Source organism: Rutidosis leptorrhynchoides, chromosome 4 (genome assembly GCF_046630445.1).
Source record: "Rutidosis leptorrhynchoides isolate AG116_Rl617_1_P2 chromosome 4, CSIRO_AGI_Rlap_v1, whole genome shotgun sequence".
NCBI classification, from domain to species: Eukaryota; Viridiplantae; Streptophyta; class Magnoliopsida; order Asterales; family Asteraceae; genus Rutidosis; species Rutidosis leptorrhynchoides.
Window position 1 is genome coordinate 236,233,338 of NC_092336.1, and position 24,535 is coordinate 236,257,872.

General features: G+C 34.8%; 1 long non-coding RNA gene across 1 annotated transcript; it reads left to right on the forward strand.

The window, feature by feature from the left end:
• Window positions 1–3,192: 3,192 nt before the first annotated feature.
• LOC139904492 (uncharacterized) lies at window positions 3,193–22,848 on the forward strand. The gene is made up of 3 exons (XR_011778842.1): window positions 3,193–3,847; window positions 3,919–3,968; window positions 22,514–22,848. It is a non-coding gene; the product is annotated as an uncharacterized lncRNA (long non-coding RNA).
• Window positions 22,849–24,535: the final 1,687 nt, after the last annotated feature.

Here is a 24,535-nt window from a genome sequence, read left to right on the forward strand (position 1 = left end):
TTACTAAATTGTCCTAGACTTCAAGTGGCAATGATACTATTTGGGTCATAGTGGATCGTCTTACTAAATATGCACATTTCTTACCGATCAAGGAAATCGACAAATTGTCACAACTTTATATCGAAGAGATTGTCTCACGTCATGGAGTCCCTCTCTCTATCATTTCTGATCACGACAGCCGATTCACTTCTAGATTTTGGAAATCCTTACAATCTGCTCTTGGAACTCAACTCGACATGAGTACTGCTTATCATCCGCAAACCTATGGTCAAAGTGAACGAACCATTCAAACGTTAGAAGATATGCTTCGTGCTTTTGTTATCGACTTCGACAAAGGTTGGGATAGACATTTGCCTTTGGCTGAATTTTCTTACAACAACAGTTACCGTGCAAGTATTAAGGCTGCAACTTTTGAGCCTTATACGGATGAAAGTGTAGATCCCCATTGTGTCGGGGTGAACTAGAGGACAGACAGTTAACTGGTCCTGAAATCATACACGAAACTACCGAAAAGATCGTTCAGTTTAAGAAATGATTAGAAACCGCCCGCAGTCGAATGAAAAGCTATGCTGATAATTGTTGAAAACCTTTGGAATTCCAAGTTGGTGATAAAGTCATGGTAAAAGTATCCCATTGGAAAGGCGTCGTTCGTTTTGGTAAACGAAGCAAACTAAGTCCGCGTTTTGTTGGTCCTTTCATGATTACGGAAAGAATGGGTCCCGTGACGTATCAATTAGAACTACCTGCTGAGCTTAGTAATGTACACGACGTATTTCACGTCTCGAATCTGAAGAAGTGTCTTGCTGATGACACGCTTGTTATTCCTTTGGATGATCTCCGCATTGATGATAAAATGCACTTCATTGAACCTATAGAAATTATGGATCGTGAGGTTAAACGCTTGAAGCAAAGCAACATTCCTATTGTTAAAATCCGTTGGAATTCACGAAGAGGCCCCGAGTATGCCTAGGAATGTGAAGACCAAATGAGGTGGAAATATCTCCATCTCTTCTCAACCGCTAATGCATCCGAGAAGTCTACCTAAAACTTCGGGACGAAGTTTTCATTAACGGAGAGGTACTATAACGACCCTCACTTTTCCACTTCTAGATTTACTAAAATGTCCTTAGGGTTTTGCGTGCTAGTAAACTTTATTTAACAAAACGTTGACCAAATAGTAAACTTTTGGTCGACACTCACTGTTAGTTAAGGTTTATGCATTTCTGTGATATTATAGCTATTAAACTGTAAGTAATAATAAAATGTGACATTTATATAAACAATAAAATATTTAGGAAACAAATAAAAATAAATAAAAGTTATGGACTAATTTAAAAAGAATAAATAATACTTAATACTTATCCTATATAAATATAAATGTTGTTTAATTAAATGAAATAAATGTTACTTATATATATATATATATATATATATATATATATATATATATATATATATATATATATATATATATATATATATATATATATATATATATATATATATATATATATGAGCCGATTTATAAAATATATATATAAAAATAATATTAATAATATAAATAGAAATCGGATATAAAAAAAAAATTTAAATGATAATTCCAAATTTCCTATCCTAATCCTAATAACAATTTGAGTTGTGTTTCTAATACTAATTACCTACACTTTGAAAACGCCCATAAGGCTCACCAATTTTCATTCACAATTCATCAAACAACTCTTAAAAACTCCCTTGTGCTCTCCCCTATTAGGCTAGCTTCAATCTCCACCACCCTACCACCTTTCGGCCACCACCACCGAACCATCACCACCACCTCCGGCCACCCCAACATCCCCTCTCCACCTGCTGCTGCTGCTGAGTTTTTCTGCACCCCAACCGACCCCCAAACTGCAGGCTTTCTGCTGCTGTTTCGACCCCAAACCGCAGCCTTTTACTGTTGCTGTGAACCACCACCAACACCATCCTTTGCTACTGTAAACCGCCCCCAAAGACTACCCAAAACAGCCCACAAGTCTTCACTATGCTGCTGCTCCTGTTTGCTATTTCTGCGCGTCCAAAACAGGCCACAGACCCGCCCATTTTGTCACTCTGTTGCTGTGTTTTTGCTGCTCCTGTTTCGGTTCCTGTCACCATCAAAACGCCATCTTTTTCTTGCTCTAATATACTTAAGGTATTCCTAAAAATTAAAAAACTAATCATACTTATTATTTTGTTTTAATTCATTAAAGTTAGTAGTTTATATATGAATAAAGGCATGATGTTTATAAATAATATTCATAAGAGTATATGTTTATGATTATGAATATGAATACGAATATGAATATGAATATGAATACGTTATATTGCTATATTATGAATAAAATATTGATGATTATGGGTAATATTAATAAGAACAATGAATATGAGTATGATTATGATTGTGTAAAACAAAAATAAAAGAAGTATTACATGTGCATGGATGCAATATATATGTATAGAAGTATATGAATTAAAGGCATTACTATAATGAGGATTATGAATATGTATATGAATCATAAGTATACATAAGTATAGTAACACGGTGAAGATATGTATATGTATAAAATTATAAGTATGGTAATTGTGATTATGAGGTTATTAATGTATGTATGTATCATAATAATATTATGGTGGTTAATATAGTTTAAGAATGAGTTAGATATAAGATAAATACTAGTTGAAGGACCCGTGAAACCACGGGTCAATTTAATTAATTACTTTAAAAGATATTTAACTGTAATGGTTGCATTTTGATCCATGTTAAATAACCTTTGAATGTGAACACTAAAATTATCAAACCTAAAGCAACAATTCAATGTATAAGCACAACATTTCTTGACCCAAAATGATTGTCACGACACCTCTACTAAATACAAACATCCCATATTCCAACTTCACATCTCTACACTTTACAAAGCGTGAAATTTAAATCCTATGTGTCAGACTGTCCTTTCATTCAGAGCCTTTATGCCACGTGGAATTACTGTTTTAAAAGTTTTTGTCCTTTTATTCTGATAAAAATACACCTGGACCAATGAAACCATCGTGCATTTTCAACTACTGAACCTTTCCTCTTTCTCTTTCTCTGTAAAAAAAAAATCCCCTACAACCAATTACTCCGGCGACGATGGCCGGTAGCCGCCGTTTTTTTAATCGCCAATACCACTACTAAATTCCTTGAATTTTTTTGCACAATACCCTATCAATTTCGTATAAAAACGAAACATTATATAATTATGCCGGAAGTGTTTCCGTCGATTTGCGGTTTGTTGTGGTCCCCAACGAACGATTTGTGTAAGAATTAAGGTTTCAGAAGGCGATTGAAACCCTAATCATTAATTGATTTTTAATGGTTCACGATGATGGTGATGCGAAGTGGTTCTCAGAAATTCCGAAGCATTTAGAGAAGAAGCGATGTGGTTGAATCTATCTGTAATGAATTTTGCAAGTTTACACTTATCTCTCAAAATTAGAGTTAAAACTTGTCTGATCTCCATCGCTTCCTGACTAATTTTACCTGTATGAAGGCAATGATTCTAAATTACATTTTGATATCCCTTCAATCCAAGTTACGGTATGTATGAACGCGTCTCAAATTAGGTATTTACTCTTCAACTCGTGCATCAGGATCGAATCGATTTTCGATAGCAGATATTTTGATTTTGATGATGTGAACAAACAATATCTGCATTTGTGTGTGGTAAGAGATCGTGTTTAACTAAAAAATAAGCTTTACATCCTTATCGGTTTTCTTTGTTGATTAGTTTATCGTCATGTACGTCGCTCATCAATAACCCGATTTGAGGTTTTCCCTTCTACGAATATACAGGTTTTGTTTTTAAATATTTCATAATTGATTCTCTATATCCTTAGTTGATTGGCCCTTTTTGATATATGCAGATAGATCGATTGAATGGTTGAACATATGCTACATATGGTGTTCTTCTATGGTATTAAATATTTGATTTTTTCATTTTTTTTATTTTTTTTGTAATTGAATTCTTTACGATCGCACAACTGGAAATTAAATAGGAAATACGATGGCCTTTGTTCTGAAGATAACCCTTAAATTGGAATAAATAAGTTTATTGGTTAATACTTTTAAATTTACCAACTTCCATTGTTTTGGTTGAATGTTTAATTGCACTATGTAACTTTACAGATAAGATCTATTCTAAACTTTAATATGCAAGGTTCTATGTATCAAGTACAATGTTGGTTTATGCACTGAGATTATTTTGCATATGAATGCAAATTATTTTTAACACAATAGGGTATATGATATGTTTGGGTTTGTCGAGTCTAAATGGGTTTTCAACTGTTGTTAAAAAGGGATGTTGCTGCTGTTTGCATCCGTTAATAAAAAAACTATAAATACCAGTTCCTGGTATGAATGACATTAGGCTTAACATCGAACGTTTTTGTTTTGGTATTGACTATTGACTACTCTTTCTAATACCAATCAAATAATTAGAGAAATAAGCTTATTTTCAGTGCTTAAAGTTTAGTGACATTTTAAGAAGCTGCTATGCTCATTTCTAATGACTTATCAGCTTATAACCTTGCTTTTTTTTCTTACTAAAGTCCATATGCTCAATTTGGTATGCTCATAAGCTAATGGGAATATTACATTATGATACTACTACAACGAAAGTTATTTTAGTCATATTGTTACAATAGATAGGTTATATGGTCATGAGCTAAATATACGTGTATTTTGTCATGGATGTTATAAGTGATTAGAGGTTTTACTATGGACACCGACAATATAGATCTTTAAATACACCCGATGTAGTAGCGGTAGTAGATCTTTATTTTATAGTTGTTCCATATAAGTCACCAAATGATTGTAATACAAATTTTTAAGAATACACCATAATGGAATCAACAAAATCTATTAGCAAGGTATAATATTTTTGACTGTTTTTTTCAAATTTGTTCTGTTCTTTTGTTTCAAAGGCTGTATTCATCTTATATCATCAGTTATTGTTGGCACAGTTCAAAGATGCAGTCCAATGAAAGGACTCTATCACACATTAACCTAGATGAGTAAGTTTATTAGTGACCACAATAAATGGGTCAGGTTGGGTCGGGTTGGGTAACAGGTTGAAAATGGTTTTGGGTCAAGTTGGTCCAAATAGGTCACATCCTTTCACATTTATGTCTTATTCTATATTAGTTATTATTATTTATTATTTTTATTTTTATTTATTATATGTATAAGAAAATATTAATATACATAATAAATGATATAGCCATGAATGCTTTCATAAATGTTTGACGGATGAAATCTTAGTATTTTCTTGATGCTCGACCCATTTGACCTATCTTATTTCTTGAGTTTTAGGAATTGATACTCTTAGGACCCGTTGCTTTATATTTTGTATATAACCCAATAGGTTAACGGGAACCCCATTAGACCTTTTTTTTTAGGTTTTGATTTACATTGCCAGGCCTAATTATTCTCAAGACCCATTATACCTTATATCTAATTGAGATAGTCCAAATGAATAGTACTATTTGGACTATCTCAATCTCACACTAAGGCCCCTAAACTTTATCCAACGTACGAATCGGCCCCCTTCCCAACACTACTACTTTGGACTATCCCAATCTCACACTAAGAACCACAAACTTTATTCAAAGTACGAATCGGCCCCTCCCCAATTTTCCTAAAAAAACCCCACACTATACCTTATATTGTAACAACCCAAACCGTAACCGACCAAACACGACGAAATTTCAAACAAAAAAAAAATTTTGCTGGAAGACTGTTTGCGCGCCGCGCGCCCCAGCTTGCGCGCCGCGCAAAAGCTGGCTGTTGCCGGTTGCCTTTTATGCGAAAAAGATGAGCGACTTCCCGACACATTTAGCCAAAACGCTTTTAACCTTACATTAATATATGTAAAACTAGCACATAACTAAGGTTTGAGCGAGTTTTACAAAGTGGGGCCCACACGTGCCCAAATTACCCTTTAAGTATCAAAATACAAATTTTAGACCATAAGACTCTTAATACAAAACAAAGCCGAGCATGGCGATTGGGGATACACTACCCAATCCTAATAAATCCAAAAGCAAGCCTTCTACGCAAACTATGCAAGTCCTCTAATCCTCGCGCTTACCCGAGCCACCATCCGCATGCAATCTATAAAAAGAGTCAACAACGAGAGGGTAAGCTAATGCTTAGTGAATGATAACATACTACATACATATATATGTATAAAATGAATACGCCACACAAAACAAATACCGCATACCGAAGCATCCAAGTATAAAGCATCTACACTAAGCATACCGTACGATCTAAGCAACGAGCTAATGATACAACACAAAAGATAGTCCGCCAACGACAAAGTAAACATCGCCAAATAGCTACACCCGGAGGGTTAGCTACAACACAACAACACATTAATACATATATAACAATATAAACGAGCAAGGTTAACCCCTTAACCTCAAACACACGAACATTGGCCGAACAACCCGAGCCTTGTGAATTCGCACAACCCGAAATTCACTTCTCAACCATAAGATGACCGAACAACCCGAGTCATCATGAATCCGCACTACCCGAGATTCATTACCTCCAATAAGGTGACCGAACAACCCGAGTCACCATGAATCCGCACTACCCGAGATTCATTTCACAATACTAAAACCCACGGTCACGGGATTATAAAATCCACCACACAACCATATCAACCCTTCGCCATTAGGGTTATAACAACCAAATCACAACCAAGTGTGATAACGTGCACACAAACGTGTACTTCGCCAAAGATGGTCAACCAAGATGCACAAACGTGCCAATTGGACTCATACACAAGTCCTTCAAATCCACCTATATGTGAAGTGAGCTCTATAACCGAGAATCACTTCACCCGACCCGCACCCATCCTACACATACATATGCATATAGAATATTATCACTCACCTTGAAGTCTTGAAGAAAGCTTCCAAGTAAACCGCAACTCGCCAATGGAAAATACCTATTCCATTATCACAAATACCACAACACAATTAGATTGGATTCGCAATTAACCCAATTCGTCACTTAGTGCCATTTCGACCCAAATGCACTTCCAAGCACAAACCGTACCCAAACCAACCAATAATCACTAACACAAGTGAGAATGGTCATAATATGCCAATTAAACCCGAACTCAAGTGTTAAACACGTGTCATACCCATTTTGACACTTAAACCCTAGTTTTGACCCATAAAGGCCAAAATCTCATCCTTTACAAGTTTTGACACCAAAACACATTTAACTCGGTTCTATACTTCAACTTAATCCATTTTAAGTTTATAAACCTCATTAAATCGCCAATCGGGTCATAGTCACCACCAAACCCTAATTTGACCCAAAGTCAAAGTTAGTCAACCAAACAACCTCCAATGGGTTCCAATACTTCCATAATCGCTAACTAAAGTGATTAAACTAAATTTCAAGTTCTAAACATGGCCAATTTGTTCACCAACCCAAAATCCACCAACAATTAACAATAAACCCGATTACTAGCATCACTAAACCCATTTCATCACTTAAAAGGGTTACACAACAATCTAACTCAAAACCCTAACTTGAATATCAAATCAAATAAATGAAATTCGGAGTTTGAGCTTACCAATACTATCACCGCGTAGCCGAGAACGAAAGGAACAACTTTAAAACCCGAGACTTTGAACGATTCGAGCTTCTTCTTCACCAAAACCTCTAATCTCTCTCTAGATATTTGGAAGGGATGAATGGACATGAAAATGATCCAAAACTGATCCAAAGTAGCTAATATGGCACACAAATCCGGCCTCCAAGTGAATTTACCCTTATACCCTTCATTTAAATAAATAAAAACAAAGGGAGTTCTGTCAGCGCGGTTGCGCGGCGCGCGGCCGCCTTGCGCGGCGCGCAGAATGCCAGCAACAGCTTCTTCGCCTTTATTTATGTGTATACATGTTTTAACCAAGCCCATTCTCGAATATCTTTAATAACAAGTATACAAATTAAATATTCGGGTCTTACATATATCTAATTGATATAGTCCAAATGAATAGTACTATTTGGACTATCTCAATCTCACACTAAGGCCCCCAAACTTTATCCAACGTACGAATCGGCCCCTTCCCCAATACTACTTTTTTGGACTATCTCAATCTCACACTAAGGACCTCAAACTTTATTTAAAGTACGAATCGGCCCCTCCCCAATTTTCCTAAAAAAACCCCACACTATACCTTATATCTAATTGAGATAGTCCAAATGAATAGTACTATTTGAACTATCTCAATCTCACACTAAGGCTCCCAAACTTTATCCAACGTACGAATCGGCCCCCTCCCCAATACTACTATTTTGGACTATCTCAATCTCACACTAAGGACCTCAAACTTTATTCAAAGTACGAATCGGCCCCTCCCCAATTTTTCTAAAAAAACCCCACACCCTCGAGAAAATACAAAACACCCCACAACTGAAATGTCCCGTTCTTATTGATTAAAAACGTTCCATATTAATTGATTTCGTTGCGAGGTTTTGACCTCTATATGAGACGTTTTTCAAAGACTGCATTCATTTTTAAAACAAACCATAACCTTTATTTCATAAATAAAGGTTTAAAAAGCTTTACGTAGATTATCAAATAATGATAATCTAAAATATCCTGTTTACACACGACCATTACATAATGGTTTACAATACAAATATGTTACATCGAAATCAGTTTCTTGAATGCAGTTTTTACACAATATCATACAAACATGGACTCCAAATCTTGTTCTTATTTTAGTATGCAACAGCGGAAGCTCTTAATATTCACCTGAGAATAAACATGCTTTAAACGTCAACAAAAATGTTGGTGAGTTATAGGTTTAACCTATATATATCAAATCGTAACAATAGACCACAAGATTTCATATTTCAATACACATCCCATACATAGAGATAAAAATCATTCATATGGTGAACACCTGGTAACCGACAATAACAAGATGCATATATAAGAATATCCCCATCATTCCGGGACACCCTTCGGATATGATATAAATTTCGAAGTACTAAAGCATCCGGTACTTTGGATGGGGTTTGTTAGGCCCAATAGATCTATCTTTAGGATTCGCGTCAATTAGGGTGTCTGTTCCCTAATTCTTAGATTACCAGACTTAATAAAAAGGGGCATATTCGATTTCGATAATTCAACCATAGAATGTAGTTTCACGTACTTGTGTCTATTTTGTAAATCATTTATAAAACCTGCATGTATTCTCATCCCAAAAATATTAGATTTTAAAAGTGGGACTATAACTCACCTTCACAGATTTTTTTTTTTACTTCGTCGGGAAGTAAGACTTGGCCACTGGTTGATTCACGAACCTATAACAATATATACATATATATCAAAGTATGTTCAAAATATATTTACAACACTTTTAATATATTTTGATGTTTTAAGTTTATTAAGTCAGCTGTCCTCGTTAGTAACCTACAACTAGTTGTCCACAGTTAGATGTACAGAAATAAATCGATAAATATTATCTTGAATCAATCCACGACCCAGTGTATACGTATCTCAGTATTGATCACAACTCAAACTATATATATTTTGGAATCAACCTCAACCCTGTATAGCTAACTCCAACATTCACATATAGAGTGTCTATGGTTGTTTCGAAATATATATAGATGTGTCGACATGATAGGTCGAAACATTGTATACGTGTCTATGGTATCTCAAGATTACATAATATACAATACAAGTTGATTAAGTTATGGTTGGAATAGATTTGTTACCAATTTTCACGTAGCTAAAATGAGAAAAAATTATCCAATCTTGTTTTACCCATAACTTCTTCATTTTAAATCCGTTTTGAGTGAATCAAATTGCTATGGTTTCATATTGAACTCTATTTTATGAATCAAAACAGAAAAAGTATAGGTTTATAGTCGAAAAATAAGTTACAAGTCGTTTTTGTAAAGGTAGTCATTTCAGTCGAAAGAACGACGTCTAGATGACCATTTTAGAAAACATACTTCCACTTTGAGTTTAACCATAATTTTTGGATATTGTTTCATGTTCATAATAAAAATCATTTTCTCAGAATAACAACTTTTAAATCAAAGTTTATCATAGTTTTTAATTAACTAACCCAAAACAGCCCGCGGTGTTACTACGACGGCGTAAATCCGGTTTTACGGTGTTTTTCGTGTTTCCAGGTTTTAAATCATTAAGTTAGCATATCATATAGATATAGAACATGTGTTTAGTTGATTTTAAAAGTCAAGTTAGAAGGATTAACTTTTGTTTGCGAACAAGTTTAGAATTAACTAAACTATGTTCTAGTGATTACAAGTTTAAACCTTCGAATAAGATAGCTTTATATGTATGAATCGAATGATGTTATGAACATCATTACTACCTTAAGTTCCTTGGATGAACCTACTGGAAAAGAGAAAAATGGATCTAGCTTCAATGGATCCTTGGATGGCTCAAAGTTCTTGAAGCAAAATCATGACACGAAAACAAGTTCAAGTAAGATCATCACTTGAAATAAGATTGTTATAGTTATAGAAATTGAACCAAAGTTTGAATATGATTATTACCTTGTATTAGAATGATAACCTACTGTAAGAAACAAAGATTTCTTGAGGTTGGATGATCACCTTACAAGATTGGAAGTGAGCTAGCAAACTTGAAAGTATTCTTGATTTTATGAAACTAGAACTTTTGGAATTTATGAAGAACACTTAGAACTTGAAGATAGAACTTGAGAGAGTTCAATTAGATGAATAAAATTGAAGAATGAAAGTGTTTGTAGGTGTTTTTGGTCGTTGGTGTATGGATTAGATATAAAGGATATGTAATTTTGTTTTCATGTAAATAAGTCATGAATGATTACTCATATTTTTGTAATCTTATGAGATATTTCATGCTAGTTGCCAAATGATGGTTCCCACATGTGTTAGGTGACTCACATGGGCTGCTAAGAGCTGATCATTGGAGTGTATATACCAATAGTACATACATCTAAAAGCTGTGTATTGTACGAGTACGAATACGGGTGCATACGAGTAGAATTGTTGATGAAACTGAACGAGAATGTAATTGTAAGCATTTTTGTTAAGTAGAAGTATTTTGATAAGTGTATTGAAGTCTTTCAAAAGTGTATAAATACATATTAAAACACTACATGTATATACATTTTAACTGAGTCGTTAAGTCATCGTTAGTCGTTACATGTAAGTGTTGTTTTGAAACCTTTAGGTTAACGATCTTGTTAAATGTTGTTAACCCAATGTTTATAATATCAAAAGAGATTTTAAATTATTATATTATCATGATATTATGATGTACGAATATCTCTTAATATGATATATATACATTAAATGTCGTTACAACGATAAACGTTACATATATGTCTCGTTTCAAAATCATTAAGTTAGTAGTCTTGTTTTTACATATGTAGTTCATTGTTAATATAATTAATGATATGTTTACTTATCATAATATCATGTTAACTATATATATATCCATTTATATGTCATCATATAGTTTTTACAAGTTTTAACGTTCGTGAATCACCGATCAACTTGGGTGGTCAATTGTCTATATGAAACATATTTCAATTAATCAAGTCTTAACAAGTTTGATTGCTTAACATGTTGGAAACATTTAATCATGTAAATATCAATCTCAATTAATATATATAAACAAGGAAAAGTTCGGGTCACTACAGTACCTACCCGTTAAATAAATTTCGTCCCGAAATTTTAAGCTGTTGAAGGTGTTGACGAATCTTCTGGAAATAGATGCGGGTATTTCTTCTTCATCTGATCTTCACGCTCCCAGGTGAACTCGGGTCCTCTACGAGCATTCCATCGAACCTTAACAATTGGTATCTTGTTTTGCTTAAGTCTTTTAACCTCACGATCCATTATTTCGACGGGTTCTTCGATGAATTGAAGTTTTTCGTTGATTTGGATTTCATCTAACGGAATAGTGAGATCTTCTTTAGCAAAACATTTCTTCAAATTCGAGACGTGGAAAGTGTTATGTACAGCCGCGAGTTGTTGAGGTAACTCAAGTCGGTAAGCTACTGGTCCGACACGATCAATAATCTTGAATGGTCCAATATACCTTGGATTTAATTTCCCTCGTTTACCAAATCGAACAACGCCTTTCCAAGGTGCAACTTTAAGCATGACCATCTCTCCAATTTCAAATTCTATATCTTTTCTTTTAATGTCAGCGTAGCTCTTTTGTCGACTTTGGGCGGTTTTCAACCGTTGTTGAATTTGGATGATCTTCTCGGTAGTTTCTTGTATAATCTCCGGACCCGTAATCTGTCTATCCCCCACTTCACTCCAACAAATCGGAGACCTGCACTTTCTACCATAAAGTGCTTCAAATGGCGCCATCTCAATGCTTGAATGGTAGCTGTTGTTGTAGGAAAATTCTGCTAACGGTAGATGTCGATCCCAACTGTTTCCGAAATCAATAACACATGCTCGTAGCATGTCTTCAAGTGTTTGTATCGTCCTTTTGCTCTGCCCATCAGTTTGTGGATGATAGGCAGTACTCATGTCTAGACGAGTTCCTAATGCTTGCTGTAATGTCTGCCAGAATCTTGAAATAAATCTGCCATCCCTATCAGAGATAATAGAGATTGGTATTCCATGTCTGGATATGACTTCCTTCAAATATAGTCGTGCTAACTTCTCCATCTTGTCATCTTCTCTTATTGGCAGGAAGTGTGCTGATTTGGTGAGACGATCAACTATTACCCAAATAGTATCAAAACCACTTGCAGTCCTTGGCAATTTAGTGATGAAATCCATGGTAATGTTTTCCCATTTCCATTCTGGGATTTCGGGTTGTTGAAGTAGACCTGATGGTTTCTGATGCTCAGCTTTGACCTTAGAACACGTCAAACATTCTCCTACGTATTTAGCAACATCGGCTTTCATACCCGGCCACCAAAAATGTTTCTTGAGATCCTTGTACATCTTCCCCGTTCCAGGATGTATTGAGTATCTGGTTTTATGAGCTTCTCTAAGTACCATTTCTCTCATATCTCCAAATTTTGGTACCCAAATCCTTTCAGCCCTATACCGGGTTCCGTCTTCCCGAATATTAAGATGCTTCTCCGATCCTTTGGGTATTTCATCCTTTAAATTTCCCTCTTTTAAAACTCCTTGTTGCGCCTCCTTTATTTGAGTAGTAATGTTATTATGAATCATTATATTCATAGATTTTACTCGAATGGGTTCTCTGTCCTTCCTGCTCAAGGCATCGGCTACCACATTTGCCTTCCCCGGGTGGTAACGAATCTCAAAGTCGTAATCATTCAATAATTCAATCCACCTACGCTGCCTCATATTCAGTTGTTTCTGATTAAATATGTGTTGAAGACTTTTGTGGTCGGTATATATAATACTTTTGACCCCATATAAGTAGTGCCTCCAAGTCTTTAATGCAAAAACAACCGCGCCTAATTCCAAATCATGCGTCGTATAATTTTGTTCGTGAATCTTCAATTGTCTAGACGCATAAGCAATCACCTTCGTTCGTTGCATTAATACACAACCGAGACCTTGCTTTGATGCATCACAATAAATCACAAAATCATCATTCCCTTCAGGCAATGACAATATAGGTGCCGTAGTTAGCTTTTTCTTCAATAACTGAAACGCTTTCTCTTGTTCATCATTCCATTCAAATTTCTTCCCTTTATGCGTTAATGCAGTCAAGGGTTTTGCTATTCTGGAAAAGTCTTGGATGAACCTTCTGTAGTAACCAGCTAGTCCTAAAAACTGGCGTATGTGTTTCGGAGTTTTCGGGGTTTCCCACTTTTCAACAGTGTCTATCTTTGCCGGATCCACCTTAATACCTTCTTTGTTCACTATGTGACCGAGGAATTGAACTTCTTCCAACCAAAATGCACACTTTGAAAACTTAGCGTACAATTCTTCCTTCCTCAATACTTCTAACACCTTTCTCAAATGTTCACCGTGTTCTTGGTCATTCTTTGAGTAAATAAGTATGTCATCAATGAAAACAATGACAAACTTGTCAAGGTATGGTCCACACACTCGGTTCATAAGGTCCATGAACACAGCTGGTGCATTAGTTAAACCAAACGGCATGACCATAAACTCGTAATGACCGTAACGTGTTCTGAAAGCAGTCTTTGGAATATCATCTTCTTTCACCCGCATTTGATGATACCCGGAACGTAAGTCAATCTTTGAATAAACAGACGAGCCTTGTAGTTGATCAAATAAGTCGTCGATTCTCGGTAGTGGGTAGCGGTTCTTGATGGTAAGTTTGTTCAACTCTCGGTAGTCGATACACAACCTGAATGTACCATCTTTCTTCTTGACAAACAAAACAGGAGCTCCCCACGGTGATGTGCTTGGTCGAATGAAACCACGCTCTAAAAGTTCTTGTAATTGGCTTTGTAGTTCTTTCATCTCGCTGGGTGCGAGTCTGTAAGGAGCACGAGCTATTGGTGCAGCTCCTGGTACAAGATCTATTTGAAATTCAACGGATCGATGTGGGGGTAATCCCGGTAATTCTTTCGGAAATACATCAGGAAATTCTTTTGCGACGGGAACATCATTGATGCTCTTTTCTTCAGTTTGTACTTTCTCGACGTGTGCTAGAACAGCATAGCAACCTTTTCTTATTAGTTTTTGTGCCTTCAAATTACTAATAAGATGTAGCTTCGTGTTGCCCTTTTCTCCGTACACCATTAAGGGTTTTCCTTTTTCTCGTATAATGCGAATTGCATTTTTGTAACAAACGATCTCCGCTTTCACTTCTTTCAACCAGTCCATACCGATTATCACATCAAAACTCCCTAACTCTACTGGTATCAAATCAATCTTAAATGTTTCGCTAACCAGTTTAATTTCTCGATTCCGACATATATTATCTGCTGAAATTAATTTACCATTTGCTAATTCGAGTAAAAATTTACTATCCAAAGGCGTCAATGGACAACTTAATTTAGCACAAAAATCTCTACTCATATAGCTTCTATCCGCACCCGAATCAAATAAAACGTAAGCAGATTTATTGTCAATAAGAAACGTACCCGTAACAAGCTCCGGGTCTTCCTGTGCCTCTACCGCATTAATATTGAAAACTCTTCCACGGCCTTGTCCATTCGTGTTCTCCTGGTTCGGGCAATTTCTAATAATGTGGCCTGGTTTTCCACATTTATAACAAACTACATTGGCATAACTTGCTCCGACACTACTTGCTCCGCCATTACTCGTTCCGACACCATTTGTTCCTTTCGTTCTATTAACCCCTGGTCCGTAGACCTCACACTTCGCCGCGCTATGACCATTTCTTTTACACTTGTTGCAAAATTTGGTGCAGAACCCCGAGTGATTCTTTTCACACCTTTGGCATAGCTGCTTCTGATTGTTGTTGTTGTTGCGGTTATTATTGTTGTTGGGATGATTGTTGTAGTTGCTGTTGTTGTTGTTGTTGTTGTTGTTGGGCCGTTTGTTGTAGTTGCGATTGATGTTGCGATTGTTGGGATAATTGTTGCGATTATTGTTGTAATTGCTGTTGTTGTTGTATTGGTGATTCTTATCACCGTTTTCCTCCCACTTTCTTTTGACTTGCTTCACATTGGCCTCTTCAGCAGTCTGTTCTTTAATTCTTTCTTCAATCTGGTTCACTAGTTTGTGAGCCATTCTACATGCCTGTTGTATGGAGGCGGGCTCGTGTGAACTTATATCTTCTTGGATTCTTTCCGGTAATCCTTTCACAAATGCGTCGATCTTCTCTTCCTCATCTTCGAATGCTCCCGGACACAATAGGCACAATTCTGTGAATCGTCTTTCGTACGTGGTAATATCAAATCCTTGGGTTCGTAACCCTCTAAGTTCTGTCTTGAGCTTATTGACCTCGGTTCTGGGACGGTACTTCTCGTTCATCAAGTGCTTGAATGCTGACCACGGTAGTGCGTACGCATCGTCTTGTCCCACTTGCTCTAGATAGGTATTCCACCATGTTAACGCAGAACCTGTGAAGGTATGCGTAGCGTACTTTACTTTGTCCTCTTCAGTACACTTACTTATGGCAAACACCGATTCGACCTTCTCGGTCCACCGTTTCAATCCGATCGGTCCTTCGGTTCCATCAAATTCCAAAGGTTTGCAGGCAGTGAATTCTTTGTAGGTGCATCCTACACGATTTCCTGTACTGCTAGATCCAAGGTTATTATTGGTATGTAGCGCAGCCTGTACTGCGGCTATGTTTGAAGCTAGAAAAGTACGGAATTCCTCTTCATTCATATTCACGGTGTGTCGAGTAGTCGGTGCCATTTCCTTCAAAATAGTCAAATGGAACAAGTTAATCATACAGAATATTAAGAGTAGTTAATAGTATTTCGTAGCATAATATGAACTCATTTATAAAAGCTTTTTCTTCATATTAGCGTTTTATAAGTTTAAATTCGGGTAGTACCTACCCGTTAAGTTCATACTTAGTAGCTAATATACAATTCAACTACTACAATTCTATATGAAAAACTGATTATAATAATATTTCGCGTTCAAACTTTTATACAATATTTTACAAACTTACAATACCGCTTATTTTACATAAAGCATGAAATATAGCACACAATAACTTTGATACAAGATAGTTGTGAAGATAATTCTAGCTAGTACACAAGTCGTTCAGCAAAGGCAATAAAGACACGTAATTCATACGTCCAGAAACAAGTCATGCATTCTGGTTTTACTAGGACTACTTCCCATCCTTGGTCTTGTGCAACATAACCGTTATGGCCGTTGATAAGACAGCGTGTTGTAACGTCGTCAAAGGGACGAGGGTTACGTAATGTCCAACAGTCCCGTAATAATCTAAAAACCTCATTTCTTACCCCAATTACCGACTCCGTCACTTGTGGAAACGTTTTGTTTAATAGTTGTAGCCCGATGTTCTTGTTCTCACTTTGGTGAGAAGCGAACATTACTAATCCGTAAGCATAACATGCTTCTTTATGTTGCATGTTAGCCGCTTTTTCTAAATCACGAAGTCCAATATTCGGATATATTGAGTCAAAATAATTTCTTAACCCGTTGCGTAAAATAGCATTTGGGTTCCCCGCAATATATGCGTCAAAGTAAACACATCGTAACTTATGGGTTTCCCAATGTGATATCCCCCATCTTTCAAACGAAAGTCTCTTATAAACCAAGACATTCTTGGAACGTTCTTCGAATGTCTTACAAACTGATCTCGCCTTAAATAGTTGTGCCGAAGAATTCTGGCCGACTCTAGACAAGATTTCATCAATCATGTCTCCGGGTAGGTCTCTTAAAATATTGGGTTGTCTATCCATTTTGTGTTTTTAAACTGTAAAATAGACAAGAGTTAGATTCATAAAAAAAAAATACTTATTAATACAAGAAATTTTTACATATATCATAAAGCATAAGAACACTATATTACATATATTACACCACACGAATACAACTATCTTATTCCGACTCGCTCGTTTCTTCTTCTTCTTCGGTTTTGGTTCGTTTTGCCAAGTTTCTAGGGATATATGATGTTCCCCTAATACGAGCCGTCGTTGTCCACATTGGTTTAGAAAAACCTGGTGGTTTAGAGGTTCCCGGGTCATTGTTACAACTTAAGGACTTCGGGCGTTGACGATACATATAAAGTTCATCGGGGTTGGAATTAGATTTCTCTATTTTTATGCCCTTTCCCTTATTATTTTCTTTTGCTTTTTTAAATTCAGTTGGGGTAATTTCTATAACATCATCGGAATTCTCGTCGGAATCCGATTCATCGGAGAATTGGTAATCCTCCCAATATTTTGCTTCCTTGGCGGAAACACCATTGACCATAATTAACCTTGGTCGGTTGGTTGAGGATTTTCTTTTACTTAACCGTTTTATTATTTCCCCCACCGGTTCTATTTCTTCATCCGGTTCCGATTCTTCTTCCGGTTCCGATTCTTCTTCCGGTTCCGACTCTTCTTCCGGTTCCTCTTCGGGAACTTGTGAATCAGTCCACGAATCATTCCAATTTACATTTGACTCTTCATTATTATTAGGTGAGTCAATGGGACTTGTTCTAGAGGTAGACATCTATCACATAATATCAAACGCGTTAAGAGATTAATATATCACATAATATTCACATGTTAAAAATATATAGTTTCCAACAAAATTTGTTAAGCAATCATTTTTCAAATAAACACGGTCGAAGTCCAGACTCACTAATGCATCCTAACAAACTCGATAAGACACACTAATGCAAAATTCTGGTTCTCTAAGACCAACGCTCGGATACCAACTGAAATGTCCCGTTCTTATTGATTAAAAACGTTCCATATTAATTGATTTCGTTGCGAGGTTTTGACCTCTATATGAGACGTTTTTCAAAGACTGCATTCATTTTTAAAACAAACCATAACCTTTATTTCATAAATAAAGGTTTAAAAAGCTTTACGTAGATTATCAAATAATGATAATCTAAAATATCCTGTTTACACACGACCATTACATAATGGTTTACAATACAAATATGTTACATCGAAATCAGTTTCTTGAATGCAGTTTTTACACAATATCATACAAACATGGACTCCAAATCTTGTCCTTATTTTATTATGCAACAGCGGAAGCTCTTAATATTCACCTGAGAATAAACATGCTTTAAACGTCAACAAAAATGTTGGTGAGTTATAGGTTTAACCTATATATATCAAATCGTAACAATAGACCACAAGATTTCATATTTCAATACACATCCCATACATAGAGATAAAAATCATTCATATGGTGAACACCTGGTAACCGACAATAACAAGATGCATATATAAGAATATCCCCATCATTCCGGGACACCCTTCGGATATGATATAAATTTCGAAGTACTAAAGCATCCGGTACTTTGGATGGGGTTTGTTAGGCCCAATAGATCTATCTTTAGGATTCGCGTCAATTAGGGTGTCTGTTCCCTAATTCTTAGATTACCAGACTTAATAAAAAGGGGCATATTCGATTTCGATAATTCAACCATAGAATGTAGTTTCACGTACTTGTGTCTATTTTGTAAATCATTTATAAAACCTGCATGTATTCTCATCCCAAAAATATTAGATTTTAAAAGTGGGACTATAACTCACCTTCACAGATTTTTTTTTTTACTTCGTCGGGAAGTAAGACTTGGCCACTGGTTGATTCACGAACCTATAACAATATATACATATATATCAAAGTATGTTCAAAATATATTTACAACACTTTTAATATATTTTGATGTTTTAAGTTTATTAAGTCAGCTGTCCTCGTTAGTAACCTACAACTAGTTGTCCACAGTTAGATGTACAGAAATAAATCGATAAATATTATCTTGAATCAATCCACGACCCAGTGTATACGTATCTCAGTATTGATCACAACTCAAACTATATATATTTTGGAATCAACCTCAACCCTGTATAGCTAACTCCAACATTCACATATAGAGTGTCTATGGTTGTTCCGAAATATATATAGATGTGTCGACATGATAGGTCGAAACATTGTATACGTGTCTATGGTATCTCAAGATTACATAATATACAATACAAGTTGATTAAGTTATGGTTGGAATAGATTTGTTACCAATTTTCACGTAGCTAAAATGAGAAAAAATTATCCAATCTTGTTTTACCCATAACTTCTTCATTTTAAATCCGTTTTGAGTGAATCAAATTGCTATGGTTTCATATTGAACTCTATTTTATGAATCAAAACAGAAAAAGTATAGGTTTATAGTCGAAAAATAAGTTACAAGTCGTTTTTGTAAAGGTAGTCATTTCAGTCGAAAGAACGACGTCTAGATGACCATTTTAGAAAACATACTTCCACTTTGAGTTTAACCATAATTTTTGGATATAGTTTCATGTTCATAATAAAAATCATTTTCTCAGAATAACAACTTTTAAATCAAAGTTTATCATAGTTTTTAATTAACTAACCCAAAACAGCCCGCGGTGTTACTACGACGGCGTAAATCCGGTTTTACGGTGTTTTTCGTGTTTCCGGGTTTTAAATCATTAAGTTAGCATATCATATAGATATAGAACATGTGTTTAGTTGATTTTAAAAGTCAAGTTAGAAGGATTAACTTTTGTTTGCGAACAAGTTTAGAATTAACTAAACTATGTTCTAGTGATTACAAGTTTAAACCTTCGAATAAGATAGCTTTATATGTATGAATCGAATGATGTTATGAACATCATTACTACCTTAAGTTCCTTGGATGAACCTACTGGAAAAGAGAAAAATGGATCTAGCTTCAATGGATCCTTGGATGGCTCAAAGTTCTTGAAGCAAAATCATGACACGAAAACAAGTTCAAGTAAGATCATCACTTGAAATAAGATTGTTATAGTTATAGAAATTGAACCAAAGTTTGAATATGATTATTACCTTGTATTAGAATGATAACCTACTGTAAGAAACAAAGATTTCTTGAGGTTGGATGATCACCTTACAAGATTGGAAGTGAGCTAGCAAACTTGAAAGTATTCTTGATTTTATGAAACTAGAACTTTTGGAATTTATGAAGAACACTTAGAACTTGAAGATAGAACTTGAGAGTGTTCAATTAGATGAATAAAATTGAAGAATGAAAGTGTTTGTAGGTGTTTTTGGTCGTTGGTGTATGGATTAGATATAAAGGATATGTAATTTTGTTTTCATGTAAATAAGTCATGAATGATTACTCATATTTTTGTAATCTTATGAGATATTTCATGCTAGTTGCCAAATGATGGTTCCCACATGTGTTAGGTGACTCACATGGGCTGCTAAGAGCTGATCATTGAAGTGTATATACCAATAGTACATACATCTAAAAGCTGTGTATTGTACGAGTACGAATACGGGTGCATACGAGTAGAATTGTTGATGAAACTGAACGAGAATGTAATTGTAAGCATTTTTGTTAAGTAGAAGTATTTTGATAAGTGTATTGAAGTCTTTCAAAAGTGTATAAATACATATTAAAACACTACATGTATATACATTTTAACTGAGTCGTTAAGTCATCGTTAGTCGTTACATGTAAGTGTTGTTTTGAAACCTTTAGGTTAACGATCTTGTTAAATGTTGTTAACCCAATGTTTATAATATCAAAAGAGATTTTAAATTATTATATTATCATGATATTATGATGTACGAATATCTCTTAATATGATATATATACATTAAATGTCGTTACAACGATAAACGTTACATATATGTCTCGTTTCAAAATCATTAAGTTAGTAGTCTTGTTTTTACATATGTAGTTCATTGTTAATATAATTAATGATATGTTTACTTATCATAATATCATGTTAACTATATATATATCCATTTATATGTCATCATATAGTTTTTACAAGTTTTAACGTTCGTGAATCACCGATCAACTTGGGTGGTCAATTGTCTATATGAAACATATTTCAATTAATCAAGTCTTAACAAGTTTGATTGCTTAACATGTTGGAAACATTTAATCATGTAAATATCAATCTCAATTAATATATATAAACATGGAAAAGTTCGGGTCACTACAACAACCCTACCCCTTTACCCCGACCCGACCCGACCCGACCCGCCTCCCCGTTATTATAACTATAATAATATTATATAATATATTTCGTCCTTTCACTTTTTTTTTTATTTTTTTTTTTGTTTTCACCTTTTTTTTCCTTTTTCCAAAAAAACCCCCAAACTTTGTTCAAAAATTAAAACCGCCCCAAACAGGGGAGTAAAATGTCAAATAACCGTTTTCATAAAAAATCTTAATTAAACTCCACCCAAATATTCAACGGGTCATATCTTCTCGCTCGCAACGAGTTAAAATTTTCCGACACCATCGTTAAACTCGAAATAATTTTAGGAACACAATGTCACTAACTATACGCAAAATGATTTTTTTTTTTTTAAAACGCTAAATATTTGAGGTACTTTTCATACACGTTGATTTTGCGTTAAATTTTTAAAAGTCGACAATTTCATAGCGAAACGCGGAGATGTACATAGCACATATATTATATTGTTAATTTAAAATAACATTTAAATCTTTCACGAATTATACCTTTTAGTTCGACTCGAGTTGCGCTTCAACGACATCATTTTAGCCACGAAATAATTTTACAAACTAAATGCACTAAAATACATTGAAAACTGAACCCCCAGCGCGAAGCGAGGGTTCGTAAACTAGTTTGATCTAATTTTTATAGTATGGGTCTCACCTTCAAGATATACTCTTAAGTCATAGATGATAGATGATATATGATAGTATTTTGTTCTTTTACTATATTATTGTTCATTGTTCAGTTAGAAAAGTATTACTTTGTGTTATAATTTCGTGATATTTTATCATGTATGATGTGTTTAAGCCTTTTTTATGGGCATTTACATGCAATAATTTGTTTCACTTCACTTGGTATCATATGTGTTTCTGTGATAGTGCAGATACTTTGGGATGGTAGCGGTTATCATCTATCTTCATTTGTTGATTTGAATGTTCATTGAGATGTGCACCTAATACGCTACCGAAGAGACGAAAAGATTGGGATGTGTAGACGAAAAGATTGGGATGTGTAGACGATTAGTATGTGTCAACTGTATATATTTCTCTAGAATTTTTAGAGTATAAAAAAGTAGGCATGCCATTTATGAAAACATATGGTTTTTTAATCAATTTTACTGTTGGTACTCTGTGATAAAACGTGGTATCATTTCAGATCATCATTATATATTCTGAAATACTCTTCACTGATTATAATGCATGTATTTTTTTTGTCTTACTGTTTTCTGTTTTATATTCTATTGAGTCCCAGAAACGCTTTTATGGGTTTCTATGACCACTCTAATAGGGGCGCCCGTTCCTAGCCACTTTCGAAAAGCTTCGCTCATGTACAACTTATGTAGCAACGAACGATAAAGTGAACTAGAAATCAACGTCACATTTTGTTTGTAAACTAACTGTAGTAATATATCATGCTCATTATTACCTATGTTTGTCATCTTTGTAAGTTTTCATTGAATATATAGAGGTGGCAGTTTAACTGGTTTACTTGTGAGAATTAGTTGTTCGAGTTATGTTTGAATTTTAACGTGTGGAATGGTTAAAAGTTGTGGGTAAAAAAGAATGTGTCAAACTGGGTTGAAAGTCCTCCATAATGTACATCTGAGCATACAACATCATAAATCATTATTTTTAGATTTTACATTTTATTTGTTGATCACTATTTATTCTCATATTTTTGTAATAAATTTCCAACAAAAAGTGTTATGGCCCATGTTAGTTGAACAAATTATTACACATTTTGAGCTCAAATCCGATTTGTAAGTGTTTGTTGACTTTTATTTGCTATTAGTACTATTAAGTGTTTATTGACTTTTATATGCTATTGTGCTATTCAAAATATGTATTGCCTAAGACTACTGGAATAGAAAAAGAGAAGGGATTCACGGGCAGTGAAGGCAACTGGAATCATTCCATTCGATTTCGAAGCCTAGCGTCTTCTTTAAGATTCTATCACCGTAATTCTTTTTTTGAGGTTCTGGCACTTCTTACACTAATTTTGTAGGAATTTAGTAATCGATGTATTTTAATTAAATTTGGAGGACTAAGTTGTCTGAGATTATATTTATCAGATTGTGAAAGGCATTTAAAGGCATCAAAAAGTTCAGTTCATGATTTATAACAATGTATGGCATTTTAGATTTACTGTAAATTTGTAATTGTATCATACACTTAATCGGTCCCAATACGAACATTTTCGTATACTATTTTATAGAGCTTTCAGGCAACACACGGGCTCTTAAAATAAAAAAAATAATGTCGGAATTAATAGCCTTAACCTATATGTTTTGTGTAAAGCAAAAAAAAAAAAATTAACCATTTTATGTTTATTTTATCCACAAGTATAAAGTATATTTGTGATACTTTCTTTATCATATCGTTAATTGAAATAATATATACGTTTTAGTTAGTTTGATTAAGAGTCGCCGTGCAATGCACGGGCTCTTAAAAGCTAGTTATATATTAACTATTATGCACTACCTCATCTTTTTTACCCATGTTGATACACATTCAATTCACGATTCATTTTTGCACCTTCACATATAGAATTATTCGAAAAAAAGGGTTAGTTGGGTGGTTGGGTGCTTGAGAATCAAGGAGACCTAGGTTCAATCCCTACCAACCTCACTTTGGGGCCTTGTCTTTCAAAAAAAAAGAAAAAAGAAAAAAAAAGAATTATTCAAAATAAAATAAATACTTGGTTAATTTATAAAGTGGAACAAAGAAGGAATGTACAAATAAAATCTGATTGTGCGTGCTGCTTACCTGCTTGCTAAAGTGCTCTTCATGTTCTTCATGTGGGTGCTGACTCGATAACATAGACGTAAGCTTCATGCGGGTGCTTCTTCGATAGCATAGTAGCAAGCCAATTCACTGCCTCTTTCATGATCTCCATCTATACCCCG